This window comes from Phoca vitulina, unplaced genomic scaffold (assembly GCF_004348235.1).
Source record: "Phoca vitulina isolate PV1807 unplaced genomic scaffold, GSC_HSeal_1.0 scaffold14, whole genome shotgun sequence".
NCBI lineage: Eukaryota > Metazoa > Chordata > Mammalia > Carnivora > Phocidae > Phoca > Phoca vitulina.
In genome coordinates, this window is record NW_022589717.1 from 2,480,512 (window position 1) to 2,495,070 (window position 14,559).

Sequence of the window (14,559 nt, forward strand, 5' to 3'; positions counted from 1 at the left end):
GGAGCCCTGAATGTAGATCTGACAGAATTCCAGACCAACCTGATGCCCTATCTCTGTATCCACTTCTTGGCCAGATATGCCCGTGTCATCTCTGTTGAGAAAACCTACCATGAACAGCTTTCTGTTGCACAGATTACCAATGCATGCTTTGAGCCAGTCAACCAGATGGTGAAATATGACCCTCGCCATGGTAAATACATGTCGTGCTGCCTGTTGTACCATGGCAACATGGTTCCCAAAGATGTCAGTGCTGCCACTGCCACCATCAAGACCAAGCATACCATCCAGTGTGTGGACTGGTGCCCTACTGGCTTCAAAGTTGGCATTAATCACCAGCCTCCCACTGTGGTACCTGGTGGAGACCTGGTTAAAGTACAGTGAGCTGTGTGCATGCTGAGCAACACCACAGCCGTTGCCAAGGCCTGGGATCACCTGGACCACAGGTATAACCTGATGTATGCCAAGAGTGCCTTTGTTCACTGGTGTGGGTGAGGGCATGGAGGAAGGAGAGTTTTCTGAGGCCCGCGAGGACATGACTGCCCTTGAGAAGGATTATGAGGAAGTTGGTGTGGATTCTGTTGGAAGGAGAGGGTGAAGAAGAAGGAGAGGAATATTAAAGTTAATGACACAGAGGTGCTGCTTTTACAGGGAAGCTTATTCTGTTTTGAGCATTGAAAAGTTGTGCTCTGATCAGTTAATCTGTATGTAGCAGTGTATATTCTCATATACAATTACTGACCTGTGCTTTAAAACACAATGCCTTGTTATAGACCCAAGTTGTCCATTTCTCTGATGGATTTGAATAAAGTATTCCCTGTCTTAAAAAAAAAAAAAAAGAAAAAGAAAAAGAGTACAGACCTGCTAGCCTCTTCCTTTTGGTTCTCTTATATGATCTGACTTTCTTAGTCTTCCCTTACTCTAATTTGGTTGAATGCCAGAAATTTGATTTTTATTTTCACTATTCTAATCTTTAATGCTACTACTCTCACTTTTCAGAATTCACAGCCATTGTGTTTAGATAATTCTCACTAGCTACAGTATTATCACTGTTACCAATGAGACAGAAGATACTATAGAGATGTCTTAATACATTTGTTCATTCAACAAAAATTTATTGAGGGCTAGGCTATGGGACATATAAAAATTAATGCACAATATAACAAGACCAGTCACTCCTTCTCCATGTACCACTGTATTTTTTTTTTAAGATTTTATTTATTTATTTGAGAGAGAGAATGAGAGAGAGAGAGAGAGAGAAAGCACAAGAGGGGGGAGGGTCTCCAGGATCATGACCTGAGCCAAAGGCAGTCGCTTAACCAACTGAGCCACCCAGGTGCCCCATGTATTTTTCTTAATAACACCTACCACCAATTTATATATCATTTATTCACTTATTATTTGTATCTTACTTATTCGAATATAAGCTCCAGATGTAGAAATTTCACTTTGTTCACTAATGTTTGCTTAGTGCTTAGAACAAAGCCTGCAACATTGTGTATGTAGAACTCAGTGATCTTTAGTGAATGAATGATAGGTTCCTACTGTTAACTCAGTTCTTTAGCCACTGTTAAGTTTTTTATTTCTCAAAATCATATGGCAGGGACAAAGGAATGGAATATATGGGTAGGAAAGGAGAAAGGATGAGTTTTAAGTATCATTTTTGGATTTGTATTTCAGAGTATGCATATGCTTGTGGTGAGGGTTAAACTTTCCTCTACAAGAAACACTTTATACTATTCCTAGGGAGAATGAGGCACTTAATGGAAAGGAGAAAAACTGGCTCAGATGTCTGAAAATAATGCTAATTATTATTTATGTTAGTAGCTATCACTTATGCTTAAATTCCACCTAATACCACAATTACAGAAATTAGATATAATTCAGTGTCTCACTTTATAGATTTTTTTTTTTATAATTTCTTTTTCTTTTAAGGATTTTATTTAGTTATTTGAGACCGAGAGATACAGAGGGAGAGAGCATGAGCAGGGGGAGAGGTAGAGGGAAAGGGAGAAGCAGACTCCCTGCCGAGCCAGGAGCCCGACATGGGGCTTGATCCCAGGATGCTGGGATCACGACCCAAGCCGAAGGCAGACGCTTAACCATGTGAGCCACCCAGGCACCTCTCACTTTATACTTTTTATTACAACACTGAACTATACACAAATACTCGGTTTTTATATTTTATTGCTCAAAAGATACTCTGTTTATAACTTAAAAAGAAGTCAAAACCCTAAGTAGGAGTGTCATTCCTACTTAATTCATAAAGAAACCAAAGTCTTATATAATTTGAATTTGTCCTAGAAGCAGAGGGTGATCACAGCTAGATTCTGAAAAGTAACACTTTCTCATTCTTAAAGAACCAATCATTAGCAAGTGTGAATATCAGCAAATGAAGAGATTGGAAGCCTAGTGTTCTAGTTTACTGGCTCTCAAACTTGACTTGTACCTGACTCACCTGAGGGTGCTTAACACAAATTGCTGAGTGGCATCCCCAGCATTTCTGATTCATCAGGTCTGGAGTGAGGCCCAAGAATGTGCATTTCTAGTAAGTTGATGCTGCTATTCTCTCTCAGCTCTAAACCCACCCTCCATGCTCCTCCTCCTGATGATGGAGCTGGGACCCCTCTAACCGATTTCTGCTTTGCCGGCTCACTCCCTCTGAGGCTCCACTAAACAACAGATTCTCAATGTAGATGAAAAAGCCTTATATTGGAAGGTTTTCAATTTGCCCAGATCAGGGTTCATCTACATTGAAAGCCTGTTTTTTAGAGCCACCTTCATTAATGATCTGAGCTAGATCTTCTGGAGAACTTGCTATAGCTTCTACATCAGCACTTGCTGCTTCACCTTGGACTTTTATGTCGTGGAGATGGCTTCTTTCCTTAAACCTCATGAATCAACGTCCGCTAGCTTCAAACTTTTCTGCAGCTTCCTCACCTCTCTTAGCCCTCATAGAATTGAAGAAAGTTAGGGCTTTGCTCTGGATTAGACTTTGGCTTAAGGGAATGTTGTGGCTGGTTTGATCTTCTATCCAGACACTCCAACTTTCTCCATATCAGCAATAAGGCCATTTCACTTTCTTATCATTTGTGTGTTCCTTTAGCATTCACAACTTGGCTAACTGTTTTGTTTCAGAGGTCTAATTTTCAGTCTGTCTTGGGTTTCAATTCAACATGCCTTACTAAGCTTAATCATTTCTAACTTTTGATTTAAAGTGAGAGATGTGTGACATTTCCTTTCATTTGAACATTTAAGAGGCCACTGCAGGGTTATTAGCCTAATTTCAAGATTGTTGTGACTCAGGGAATAGGAAGGCCCGAGGGGAGAGAGAGACAGAGAGGTGGTGGGGGGGGAGGGGGGGAATGGCTGGGAGGTGGAGCAGTCAGAACACACACAACATTCATCGATTAGGTTTGTGGTCCTATATGGGCACAGGGTGTGGTGCCCCAAAACAATTACAATAATAACATCAAAGATCACTGATCACAGATCACCATAATAAATATAGTAATAATGATAAAGTTTGAAGTATTGTGAGAATTGCCAAAACGTGACAAGAGACACGAAGTGAGCAAATGCTGTTGGACAAATGGCAGTGACAGATGCTTGTTGCAGGGTTGCCATAAACCTTCCACTTGTAAAAAACACAGTATCTGGGAATACAATAAAGCAAAGCACAATAAAAAGAGGTCTGCCTGTACATAGTTTTGACTATTGTCCTGTTTTTTTTAAAAGATTTTATTTATTTATTTGACAGAGAGACACAGCGAGAGAGGGAACACAAGCAGGGGGAGGGGGAGAGGGAGAAGCAGGCTTCCCGCGGAGCAGGGAGCCCAATGCGGGGCTCCATCCCAGGACCCTGGGATCATGACCTGAGCCGAAGGCAGACGCTTAACAACTGAGCCACCCAGGCGCCCCGACTATTGCCCTGTTTTAAAGGTATAACTCAACTCAATTCTTTCCTTTTGAACTGCTGTAATACATATCACTATAGAAACTGATTTCTACAAACTGAACCTGTTAAATCATTTGTCTTGGCAGGTTTTATAAGGAAAAAAATAACTCACCCAAAAAAACATCACATTGTATAGGTTTGGGGTAAGACCATTCAGCCATAGCTGCCAGGGAAGCTCCTCCTTTTCTTTTTTTTTTGACTGCAACCCAATTTTTAAATTATTTGACTTAGGTTTGTTTATGAATTTCTATATTTTAATAAACAAGTAACTACATAGATTCTTATTTGATAGCTCAACCAACCCTGAAAGACTGCTTAGAGTGGAGCAATCATGTTAGTCTGGCTGTTAAATAAAAACAAGAGATGAAAATTGTTGAAGAGGAAAGGAAGAAATTATTTTATCAGGGAAACAAGCTTAGAATGGCTATGCTGCAACTGAATATCCCTTGGCTGGTCAAGTTGGCAGACGCTGATAATAATTTGGCTTTCAAATGTCATACACACACATACAAAGTAAAAAAATTAGAATAAAGAATCAGAGGTATATGTCTCTACATAGAGAACCCTATTCTTCTCTAAATGATACATCCTGTACCAAAATGGAGTATGTTTACATAATTAATAATATAACTTCCTTCCAAAAGGTAACTTAGGTACAGAGAATAAGAGAACTTATGTTCCCCATGTCCTATAAAATGTTAACTTCAGTTACTAAGTGTAGAATTCGGGGCACAACTGAAGTTTAACATGTTCTAAAACAACTAAGTTCAAACTTTTCCACTAAAAGACATATACATATTCACACTCCATGAACTGCACCAGACAAAAAGCTCTCTGGGTGTTTATCTTCCATTCCTTTTTTTGAGAGAGATTGAGAGAGCATGCATGTGCACACTTGCGTGCGTGAGTTGGGGGAGGGGCAGAGGAAGAGAAAGAATCTTAAGCAGGCTCCATGCCCAGTGTGGAGCCCAATGCGGGGCTCAATCTCATGACCTGAGCCAAAATCAAGACTTGGATGCTTAACTGAGCCACCCAGGCACCCCTATCTTCCATTCCTAAAGTGGTATCAGAGAAGTCCTCACTTCCGAATAGTTTATTTCAAAGAATGGTGAACTGACTCAGATCTAGACGATTCAACTATTATCATGTCTTAACTCCTCCAACCTCTTTGGCCTATGAAAGACAACTGGTGTGTGTTACTCTTCCTATTTTTCTACTTCATCCCTGTCAACTATTTATACTGATGATGCCTAAAATTATTTTCCTTTTATCCTTTATGTTTTTAGAACATTGTGCTCAGTTCTCTCTTTCATATGTTTAGTACGTACCTATTTTTCCTGGAGTGGCACTGTGCTATATGGCATGATTCTACAGAGCACAATTCCATAGAATAGCTAGAATTGCAGCTGTATGGAAAGTCCCCCCTAATTAAACCTCTTAAAAGAGACCAGTGGCTAGGCCATGCAATCCTAGACTCAATATCAGTATCTTCCTTGTACCCACTCCTGCAGATGAAAGCCACTGTCCAGAGCTTTAAAGTACTGTGGATCATGATGATAGAAATTGTAAAAAGAAATTCATTAATTAATACTCTTCAACTCGCACACCTTTTTCGTACGCAGTAACTCATCAGGAGGAATGAGAAGAAATGTCTGGGTACTCCCACTTAAACATCTCTTTCAACTTCACCTCATATTCTCTGTAATGAATTCATCATTTCCCCTCTAACAATATCCCTGTATCTGTAGAGATACTACTATTCTAGTCCCACCCTCAACTCAAAATACCAAATGATTTAAAGCTCATTCTTTTTCTTAACTGACAAATTTAATGTCATCAAATCTAACATTTAGGAGTGGACCAGATTTGTGACATCAATGCATAAGGCGAAGAGATGGAGGTGAGGAGGTGAAATTACCTGATTTATTTCTTTTCTCATTGTATGTCAAGACTTACAGACTGTTTTTAAAGGCTTTAAAGGCTTAAAGATTGTTAAAGATTGGGAAGATCAAAAGAAAGCCAGAGTAGCAATACTCATACTGGACAATTAGACTTTAAAACAGACACTGTAACAAGAACAAAGAATGACATTATATGATAATAAAGGGGACAATCCAACAAGAAGATATAATGATTGTAAATATTTATTCCCCCAACATGGGACACCCAAATACATAAAAGAGTTAATAACAAATATAAAGGAACTAACCAATAATAATACAATAATGGTAGGGGACTTTAACACCTCACTTACATCAATGGACAGATCATCTAAACAGAAACTCAACAAGGAAACATTGCCTTTGAATGACACCCTGGACCAGATGGATTTAACAGATATACTCAGAACATGCCATCCTAAAACAGAATACACATTCTTTTCAAGTGCACATGGAACATCCTACAGAACAGATCGCATATTAGGCCACAAAATAAGCCTCAACAAATTTAAAAAGACCGAAGTTATACCATATGTCTTTTCTGACCACAGTGCTACAAGACTACAAGTCAACCACAAGAAAAACTCTGGAAAGACCACATATACATGGAGGTTAAATAACAGGCTACTAAACAATGAATGGGTCAACCAGGAAATAAAAGAACAAAAAAGTAAATGGAAACAAGTAAAATTGAAAACATAATGGCTCAAAAGCTTTGGATGCAGCAAACGTGGTTCTAAATGGGAAGTTTATAGCAATATAGGCCACCTCAAGAAGCAAGAAAAATCTCAAATAAACAACCTAACCTTACACAGAAAGGAGCTAGAAAAAGAACAAGAAACAAAACCTAGTTTACTGAATTAATGTTGAAGCCTCTTGTTCTCCTAAGCCAAAATAAGACATTACTTTGTTGCTATTTTTAATTAACACTTAGAAAGACAGAAATGGAATGATAAGCTCAAATGAATAAATAAACCAGTAGCACATGGACAAAAAAAAAAAGAAACAAAACCTAAAACCAGCAGAAGGAGAGCAATAATAAAGATTAGAGCAGAAATAAATGATACAGAAACTAAAAAAACAGATCAATGAAACCAGGAACCGATTCTTTGAAAAAAATAATAAAGTGATAAACTTCTAGCCAGATGTGTCAAGAAAAAAAGAGAAAGGACCCAAATAAATAAAATCACAAATAAGAGAGGAGATATAACAACCAACACCACAGAAATACAATCATAAAAGAATGTTATGAAAAACTACATGCCAACAAACTGGATAATCTAGAAGAAATGATTAAATTCCTAAAAACATATAACCTACCGAAACAGAAAAAGGAAGAAATAGAAAATTTCAACATACAAATTACCAGCAAAGAAATGGAATCAGTAATAAAAAACTCTCAACAGACAACAGTCCAGGTCCAGATGCCTTCACAGGTGAATTCTACCAAACATTTAAAAAGTTAATACCTATTCTTCTCAAACTAGTCCAAAAAATTAAAAAATGAAGGAAAACTTCCAAATTCATTCTATGAGGCCAACATCGCCCTGATACCAAAACCAGGTATAGTCCTAAAAAAGAGAACTACAGGCTAATAATTCTGATGGACATAGAAGCAAAAATCCTCAACAAAATACTAGCAAACTGAATCTAGAATACATGAAAAAAATCATTCACCATGATCAAGTGGGATTTATTCCTGGGGTGCAAGGATGGTTCAACATTCACAAATCAATCAACATAATACATCACATTAATAAAAAAAATGATGGGGTGCCTGGATGTCTCAGTTGGTTGAGCGTCCAACTCTTGATTTCAGCTCAGATCATGATCTTAGGGTCATGAGATCGAGTCCCGAGTTGGGCTCTGCACTCAGTGGGAAATTGGCTTTGAGATTCTCTCCCTCCCCTCCCCCTGCTACTCCCCCCTGCTCGTGTGCGTGCATACTCTTTTCAAATAAGTAAATCTTAAAAAAAATAGGGATAAGAACCATATCATCATTTCAATAGACATAGAAAAAGCATTTAACAAAGTACAACATCCATTCATGACAAAAACCCTCAACAAAGTAGGTTAGAGGGAACATACCTCAACATAATAAGGCCATATATGAAAAACCCACAGCTAACATCATCCTTAATGAGGAAAAACTGAGAGCCTTTCTTCTAAGGTCAGGAACAAGATAAGGATGACTCACCACTGTTATTCAACATAGTACTGGAAGTCCTAGGCACAGCAGTCAGACAACAACAACAACAAAAGGCATCTAAATCTGTAAGGAAGAAGTGAAACTACTATTTGCAGATAATATGATACTATATATATAAAATCCTAAACATTCCACCAAAAAACTGCTAGAATAAACAAATTCAGTAAAGTCGTAGGATGCAAAAATCAATGTACAGAAATCTGTACAATTCAATACACAATAAATCAGCAGAAGGTAAAATTAAGAAAACAATCCCATTTATAACTGCACCCAAAATAGGGGCGCCTGAGTGGCTCAGTCGGTTAAGCGCCTGCCTTTGGCTCAGGTCATGATCCCGGGGTCCTGGGATCGAGCTCTGCATCGGGCTCCCTGCTTAACAGGAAGCCTGCTTCTCCCTCTCCCACTCCCCCTGCTTGTATTCCCTCTCTTGCTGTCTCTGTCAAAATAAATAAATAAAATCTTAAAAAAAAAATAATTGCACCCAAAATAATAAGATACCTAGGAATAAACCTAACTAAAGAGGTGAAAGACCTGTATTCTGAAAACTAAAAAAACACTGATGAAAGAAATTGAAGATGACACAAAGACATGGAAAGACATTCCATGCTTATGGATTGGAAGAACAAATATTATTAAAATGTCCATACCACCCAAAGTAATCTACAGATTCAATGCAATCCCTATCAAAATATGAACAGCATTTTTCACAGAACTAGAACAAATAATCCTAAAATTTGTATGGAACCACAAAGGCTCCTGAATAGCCAAAGAAATCTTGAAAAAGAAAAGCAAAAGCTGGATGCATCACAATTCCAGACAGGTTATAGCACAAAGCTGTAGTAATCAAAACAGTATGGTACTGGCACAAAAATAGACACATATTAATGGAATAGAGTAGAGAACCCAGAAATAAACCCACAATTAAAGTCTTATCAGGCCAAAATTAAAAATGCTATTACGGAGATGCAGTCATAAATGGAAGTTCTAACACGGAAGATAAATGAGGCAGAAGAGAGAGTCAGTGATATAGAAGACAAAATGATGGAAAATAAGGAAGCTAAGAAAAAAGAGAAAAACAACTACTGGATCATGAAGGGAGACTTGGAGAAATCAGCAACACCATAAAGAGAAATGATATCCAGATAATAGGGGTCCCAGAAGATGGAGAGAGAGAAGGAGAGGCAGAAGGTTGTTTGAACAAATTATAGCTGAGAACTTCCCTAATCTGGGGAAGGAAACAGGCATTCAAGTCCAGGAGGCACAGAGAACCCCCCTCAAATATTAACAAAAATAGGTCAACACCATTACATATAATAGTGATGCTTGCATATTTCAGAGATAAAGAGAAAATTCTGAAAGCAGCTCAGGACAAGAGGTCCTTAACCTACGAGGGTGGAAACATAAGGCTGGCAGCAGACCTGTCCACCGAGACCTGGCAGGCCAGAAAGGACTGGCTTGATATACTCAGTGTGCTAAATGGAAAAAATATGCAGCAAAGAATACTTTATCCAGCAAGGCTGTCATTCGGAATAGAAAGAGAGATAAAGAGTTTTCAGGACAAACAAAAACTAAAGAAATTCGTGAACACTCAGTCAGCTCTGCACAAAATATTGAAGGGGATCCTTTGAGCAAAGAGAGCCCAAAGGTAACAAAGACCAGAAAGGAACAGAGAGAATCTACAGAAACAGCAACTTTATAGGTAATACAATGGCACTAAACTCATATCTTTCAGTAACTACTCTGAATGTAAATGGACTAAATGCTCCAATCAAAAGACATAAGGTATCAGATTAGATTAAAAAAAACAAGACCCTTCAATATACTGTCTCCAAGAGATTCATTTTAGACTAAAGACACCTGCAGATTGAAAGTGAGGGGGTGGACAACCATTTATCATGCTAATGGACATCAAAAGGAAGCTGGAGTGGCAATCCTTATATCAGACAAACCAGATTTTAAACCAAACACTGCAATAAGAGATGAAGAAGGACACCATATCACAATAAAAGGGTCCATACAACAAGATCTAACAATTGTGAATATTTATGCCCCTAATTTGAGAGCAGCCAAATATATAAACCAATTAATAACAAAATTAAAGAAACACATTGATAATAATACAATTAATAGTAGGGGACTTTAACACCCCACTCACAGCAACAGACAGACCATAAGCAGACAATCAACAAGGAAACAAGGGCTCTGAATGATACACCGGACCAGATGGACTTCACAGATATATTCAGAGCATTCCATCCTAAAGCAACAGAATACACATTCTTCTTGAGTGCATATGGAACATTCTACAGAATAGATCACATACTGGGTCACAAATCAGGTCTCAAACCATATAAAAAGACTGAGATTATACCATGCATATTTTAGACCACAATGCTTTACAACTTGAACTCAATCACAAGGGAAAATTTGGAAGAAACACAAATACATGGAGGTTAGAGAGCATCCTACTAAAGGATGAATGGGTCAACCAAAAAATTAGAGAAGAATTAAAAAAATACATGGAAACAAATGAAAATAAAAACATGACAGTTCAGAACTTTTGGGATGCAGGAAAGGTGGTCCTAAGAGGGAAGTATATAGCAATGCACGCCTTTATCAAGAAACAAGAAAAGTCTCAAATACACACCCTACCTTACACCTAAAGAAGTTGGAAAAAGAACAGCATATAAAGCCTAAATCCAGCAGGAGAAGAGAAATAATAAAGATTAGAGCAGAAATCAATGATATAGAAATCAAAAATAGCAGAACAGATCAATGAAACTAGGAGCTGATTCTTTGAAAGAATTAATAAGATTGATAGACCCCTAGCCAGACTTATCAAAAAGAAAAGAGAAAGGGCCCAAATAAAAAAAATCATGAATGAAAGAGGAGCGATCACAACCAACACTGAAGAAATTCAAACAATTATAAAAGAATATTATGAGCAATTATATGTCAACAAATTAGGCAATGTGGAAGAAATGGATGCATTCCTAGAAACATATAAACTATACCAAAACTGAAACAGAAATAGAAAATATGAACAGACCCATAACCAGAAAAGAAATTGAATTAGTAATCAAAAATCTCCCAACAAACAAGAGTCCAGGGCCAGAAGGCCTCCAAGTGGAGGCCTACCAAACATTTAAAGAAGAATTAATACTTATTCCTCTGAAACTGTTCCAAAAAATAGAAACGGAAGGAAAACTTCCAAACTCATTCTGTGAGGCCAGCATTACCTTGATCCCCAAACCAGACAAAGACCCCATCAAAAAGGAGAATTACAGAACAATATCACTGATGAACATAGATGCCAAAATACTCACCAAGATACTAGCTAATAGGGTCCAACAGGGCATTAAAAGAATTATTCACCACAACGAAGTGGGATTTATTCCTGGGCTGCAAGGGTGGTTCAACATCCGTAAATCAATCAATGTGATACACTTCATTAATAAAAGAAAGGACAAGAACCATATGATCCTCTCAACAGATGCAGAAAAAGCATCTGACAAAATACAGCATCTTTTCTTGATAAAAACTCTCCACTATACAATCTACACATTCAATGCAATCCCTATCAAAATACAATCAGCAGGGCGCCTGGGTGGCTCAGTTGATTAAGCGACTGCCTTCGGCTCAGGTCATGATCCTGGAGTCCCTGGATCGAGTCCCGCATCGGGCTCCCTGCTTGGCAGGGAGTCTGCTTCTCCCTCTGACCCTCCCCCCTCTCATGTGCTCTCTCTCATTCTCTCTCTCTCAAATAAATAAATAAAATCTTAAAAAAAAAAAAATACAATCAGCATTTCTCATAGAGCTGGAACAAACAATCCTAAAATTTCTATGGAACCAGAAAAGACTCTGAATAGCCAAAGGAATATTGAAAAAGAAAACCAAAGTTGGAGGCATCACAATTCCAGACTTCAAGCTGTACTGCAAAGCTGTAATCATCAAGACAGTATGGTACTGGCACAAAAATAGACACATTGATCAATGGAACAGAATAGAGAACACAGAAATGGACCCTCAACTCTATGGTCAACTGATTTTTGACAAAACAGGAAAGAATATCCAATGGAAAAAAAGACAGTCTCTTCAACAAATGGTGTTGGGAAAACTGGAGAGCCACATGCAGAAGAATGAAACTGGACCATTTCCTTACACCATCCACAAAAATAGACTCAAAATGGATGAAAGACCTGTGAGACAGGAATCCATCAAAATCCTAGAGGAGAACACAGGCAGTAGCAACTTCTTGCTAGACACGTCTTGTCTCCTAAGGCAAGAGAAACAAACTATTTTTGGGACTTCATCAAGATACAAGCTTTTGCACAGCAAAGGAAACAGTCAACAAAACTAAAAGGCAACCTATGGAATGGGAGAAGATATTTGCAAATGAAATACCAGATAAAGGGCTACTATCCAAAATCTCTAAAGAACTTATCAACATGCCAAAACAACAAAATCTAGTCAAGAAATGTGCAGAGGACATGCACAGAGATTTCTCTAAAGAAGACATCCAAATGGCCAACAGACACATGGAAAAAATACTCAACATCACTTGGCATCAGGGAAATACAAATCAAAACCACAGTGAGATACCACCTCACATAGGTCAGAATGGCTAAAATAAAAAACTCAGGAAACAACAGATGTTGGCAAGGATATGGAGAAAGTGGAACCCTCTTGCTTTGCTGGTGGGAATATAAACTGGTGCAGCCACTCTGGAAAACAGTATGGAGGTTCCTCAAAAAGTTAAAAATAAAGCTACCCTATGACCCAATAAGTGCACTACTAGGTATTTACCCAAAGGATACAAACATAGTGATTCAAAGGGGCACATGCACCCCAATGTTTATAGCAGCAATGTCCACAATAGCCAAAATATGGGAAGAACCCAGATACCCACTGATGGATGAATGGATAAAGAATATGTGGTATATATATACAATGGAATATTATGCAGCCATCAAAAAATGAAATCTTGCCATTTGCAATGACGTGGATGGAACTAGAAGGTATTATGCTAAGCGAAATAAGTCAATCAGAGAAAGACAATTATCATATGATCCCACTGATATGTGGAATTTGAGAAACAAAGCAGAGGATCATAGGAGAAGAGAGGAAAAAATGAAACAAGAAGAAACCAGAGAGGGAGACAAACCATAAGAGACTCTTAATCTCAGGAAACAAACTGAGGGTTGCTGGAATGGAGGGGGGTGGGAGGGATGAGGTGGCTGGGTGATAGACATTGGAGAGGGTATGTGTTGTGGTAAGCACTGTGTATTGTGTAAGACTGATGAATCACAGACCTGTACCCCTGAAAAAATAATACACTATATGTTAATAATAAAAAAATTTTATGGTTCATCTATGTAATTACTCCTACACAAACATAGTTAATTCTTTTCTCCATTATACTTATCCAGGAAAAATTCTAATCTAGTTAAACCTGAGTATTTGCCTTTTTTTGTGCCTGAGCAGCTGAAAATTCTTTGAGAAAGTCACAGAACTCTTTTTGATTCCTCTCATTTTCAATAATACCCACAAATCTAAGAGGACATTTAACACCATTTGTCAATCTTACTATACTTCCCTAATTGCCTTCATTTTCTGAGATGAATATTTCATACCTTCTCTTCTATCCTCACATCTATAAATAACCTCTCCTCTCCCATCTTTCTCAGTTGGTGACTCTTCCTGCTATTTCTTTGAGGGAAATCGAAGTGCTCAGTTAGGAGCTCCCATGTTGTCCCATCACTAAATCTGTGTATCTCCACAAATCTTATTTTTTGTTTTTCCTCTTTTAAGAATGAAAATAACTGTCCCTCCCTCTTTCACAGCCAGTCCTTCCATCCCTGCTTTGGATTTTTATCCTTTTACCTTTTTTAATCTATTACTCTTCTGCATTTATCTTTCTCATTCCTTCATTATAAGTTTCTCCTTCCCTACCAAATATTTCCATTCAGTTATAAACTTGCATTAGTATCTGTTGTTAAAAATTCATCTATTAATCTCAAATACCCTCATTACTACTGCATTTATCTTCTTCCCTTACAGCAAAACTTCTTTAAAAAATTGTTCTCTAACTACTATCTCATTGTTCCCAATCAGGACATAGAGCCACACAATGAATTAAACAAGGAAAGTTTAAAATAAAGAATTATTAAGTCACAATATGAGTAATGATAAGATCTAGGAAAAGTCCATAGGGCTGTAAGAGAGATCCAAAGAAGTAAAAACTTGAAAGGTCAGCTGTTTTAACAACCTTTGTATTCTCAGCACTTGGCTCAGAATGGGAGCTTAATGAATGCTGAATGAGTGGAAGAATATCTTGACAGTCTGTGAGAAACACAGGTATCTTCCCACCTAAATATAGCCATTTATAATTTTTCTGTAGCCATAATATAATAGTGAGCAACATGAGGTTATCCTGACATTTTCAAAGCCTCCAT

At 37.9% G+C, this 14,559-nt stretch overlaps 1 protein-coding gene across 1 annotated transcript in view; it reads right to left on the reverse strand.

Annotated features, from left to right (window-relative positions):
* NUDT6 (nudix hydrolase 6) overlaps positions 1 to 14,559 on the reverse strand; it is a 31,225-nt gene that overhangs the window by 7,902 nt on the left and 8,764 nt on the right. The gene's annotated exons all lie outside the window — the stretch shown is intronic.